The sequence below is a fragment of the Vulpes lagopus genome, chromosome 6, assembly GCF_018345385.1.
Source record: "Vulpes lagopus strain Blue_001 chromosome 6, ASM1834538v1, whole genome shotgun sequence".
Taxonomy (NCBI): Eukaryota; Metazoa; Chordata; class Mammalia; order Carnivora; family Canidae; genus Vulpes; species Vulpes lagopus.
Window position 1 is genome coordinate 110782524 of NC_054829.1, and position 2482 is coordinate 110785005.

At 39.3% G+C, this 2482-nt stretch overlaps 1 pseudogene; it reads left to right on the top strand.

Moving 5' to 3' along the window:
• The first annotated feature begins 1282 nt into the window (after window positions 1–1282).
• LOC121492707 lies at window positions 1283–2123 on the top strand (annotated as a pseudogene).
• Window positions 2124–2482: the final 359 nt, after the last annotated feature.

The following is a 2482-nucleotide window of genomic DNA, read 5'->3' on the forward strand; positions in this document are numbered from 1 at the left end:
CATAAAGTGTTTTCAAAAGATAAAATGCTACATTTCTAATATTTTTATATCTCTCATAGTTTAATATCCTAATTATTTAGTCATATATCAGGAAAATAGGTGTATTTGGTAATAATAATGAGTGGTTATTAATGCTTATACTTCCTTTGCCATCAAACTTCAATATTTCAAAGAATATACCTGCAAGTTAATCTTACTAGTTATTTGCATAATTAGCTGATAGAAGTTACATTTTCAGTCTGATGAATTATAGTTATCTCCAATCCATCTAGTAATGAGAGCATGGTAATAAATCTACTTTTTCAAGGTTTTCCTTTGAGCTAATAATCTAAATAGCAGTGTTTGTTCTCTGAGACTTGTGTATTTTGCTCATTTCAAAATTTCTCTACATAATTCTCAGGATCTTCTACTGGCAAATAATTATGAAGCATTCCTGCAGTTGACAAAACTGACAGTCAAGGGCAATTATATAAATTATCTCCTTTGAAAAGATACTGTCCTGAAAACATTACCTTACTAATAGAAGCAACACTTTCTACAGGGCTTGAGTGATAGATTTTTATGGGAAAATGGTAGGAAGCCAAAAGGTAGTTCCCTAGCTGAATAATATAGATTGAAAAAGAGTGAATAGAAAAAGCAATTTTAAAAGGGAAACCTTTTGGGGGAACTTGCCAGCTGACCAAAGACAATTAACAATGTATACTGTGCATGTAGAAAGGAATGGTGGTTTTCACTGTGCTGCATGAGGAAATTAGCCCATGTCCATGTCCAGACTATTAAATATCTGCATTTATATACAAATATTTCTTGTGTTAGTGAAGAAGTGCTGTTTGTGGAGAAAAGAGACAAATTCCACTTGATTTCTGTGCTAAGAACCAGGTGATCACTATCCGGGCCAAAATAATGGCCATGAAAATGAACTGGAATGGGTATATATGAAAAATATTTCAAAACTGATTGTGTTCTTAGAACTTATGCAGTAGAATGTAAACTAATCTGATTTTCCACAATGTTACAGACAGATGGGAACCTACCATTTACAGACAACTTTTCTGTAGGAAAAAAACAAAAAACAAAAAAGACGCACAGGTTCTCTTGCATTGACCACCTAAGAGTCGTGCTGTAAGAAGCAACAACCTCTCCTCTTCTGCTCTGCCATCTGCTCAGCAGCCACAAAGCAGCAACCGTGCATGAATATGTCTCCATCCACGTTGGCCAGGCTGGTGTCCAGGTTGGCAATGCCTGCTGGGAGCCCTATTGCCTGGAACATGGCATTCAGCGAATGGCCAGATGCCAAGTGACAAGACCATTGGGGGAGGAGGTGAATCCTTCAACACCTTCTTTAGTGAGACAGGCACTGGCGAGCATGTGCTCACCACAGTGTTATAGACCTGGAACCCACGGGCCATCTATGACATCTGTTGTAGAAACCTCGATATTGAACGCCCAACCTACACTAATCTAAATAGGTTGATAGGTCAAATTGTGTCCTCCATTACTGCTTCTCTCAGATTTGATGGAGCCCTGAATGTTGATCTGATGGAATTCCAGACCAACCTGGTGCCCTATCCCCACATCCACTTCCATTTGGCCACATATGCCCCTGTCATCTCTTCTGAGAAAGCCTACCATGAACAGCTTTCTGTAGCAGAGATCACCAATGCATGCTTTGAGCCAGGCAATCAGATGGTGAAATGTGACCCTCACCATGATAAATACATGACTTGCTGCCTGTTGTACAGTAGCAACGTGGTTCCCAAAGATGTCAGTGCTGCCATTGCCACCATCAAGACCAAGCGTACCATCCAGTTTGTGGACTGGTGCTCCACTGGCTTCAAAGTGGGCATTAATTTTCAGCCTCTCACTGTGGTACCTGGTGGAGACCTGGCCAAAGTATAGTGAGCTGTGTGCATGCTGAGCACCACCACAGCCATTGATGAGCCTGGGCTTGCCTGGACCACAAGTTTGACCTGATGTATGCCAAGCGTGCCTTTGTTCACTGGTATGTGGGTGAGGGCATGGAGGAAGGAGAGTTTTCTGAGGCCCGTGAGGACATGGCTAGCCTGGAGAAGGATTATGAGGAGGTTGGTGTGGATTCTATTGAAGGAGAGGGTGAAAAATAAGGAGAGGAATACTAAAGTTAAAAATGTCACAAAGGTGCTGCTTTTACAGGGAAGCGTATTCTGTTTTTTTTTTTTAATTTTTAAAGGTTTTATTTGTTTATTCACGTATTCTGTTTTGAACATTGAAAAGTTAGGCTCTGATCAGTTAATTTGTATGTAAGCAGTGTATACTCTCATATACAATTATTGACCTATGCTTTAAAACACAACACTTAAAACCACTTTGTTACATTTCTGTGATGGGTTTGAATAAAGTATTCCCTGTCTTAAAAACAAATAAAGAAATAAAAAACAAACAAACAAACAAAAAGGACATGGTGTTCTTTATTTACCTTACCTCAGTCTCTTTGTTTTCTTTT